The sequence below is a fragment of the Cariama cristata genome, unplaced genomic scaffold (genome assembly GCF_000690535.1).
Source record: "Cariama cristata isolate BGI_N322 unplaced genomic scaffold, ASM69053v1 scaffold26933, whole genome shotgun sequence".
Classification (NCBI taxonomy): domain Eukaryota; kingdom Metazoa; phylum Chordata; class Aves; order Cariamiformes; family Cariamidae; genus Cariama; species Cariama cristata.
Genome location: NW_009610591.1, coordinates 6,704 through 7,242, shown reverse-complemented (window position 1 = coordinate 7,242; position 539 = coordinate 6,704). Strand labels below are relative to the sequence as shown.

Sequence of the window (539 nt, the reverse complement as noted above, 5' to 3'; positions counted from 1 at the left end):
AGTGGCATCCAGCCCCCCCGGCCACACTCCTGCCGGCAGCAGTGGGACGGACCCTCTCCCACTCTGAGCACAGGATTGGGGACGGAGAAGGTTCCCACCAACGGGAACTGGCTCATCCAGTTTTCCCTTCCATTTCTGGCCTGACTTAGGCTCGAACCAACTAGGAGGCTCCCGGCCATCCTGGGGACGGTTTGGGGGCTGGCCCGGGCCAGGGGCTCCTCTGGCTCTGCCAGCTGCCTGCTCAGTAGCCTGGGGGCTGGCAGGGGTCGAGCAGTGTGGGCACAAGCTGATTGCCCAAGTCCCACCTGGGCAGGGGTTGTGTCCGGCAGCGTGTGTCCAGGGACCTCTGTGCTCCCGGACCGACCGTGTGGCACAGGGACAGGTCCTTATGGGCCCATCACCAACCTCCTTGGGCCCCTTAGCAAACTGCAGGACTTGAAGAGCGTGGGATGGGGACTGTAATTCCTTCTCCTCCAGCCTTTCCCCAAGCCCTAAGCAGGGCCGTTTGCCCAGCCTGCCCTCCCTGCACCGGGCTGGAG

The 539-nt window shown here is 64.6% G+C and overlaps 1 protein-coding gene across 1 annotated transcript in view; it reads left to right on the top strand.

The window, feature by feature from the left end:
* SRL (sarcalumenin) overlaps window positions 1-539 on the top strand; it is a gene marked incomplete at its 5' end in the record, with an annotated part of 15,213 nt that overhangs the window by 11,016 nt on the left and 3,658 nt on the right. The gene's annotated exons all lie outside the window — the stretch shown is intronic.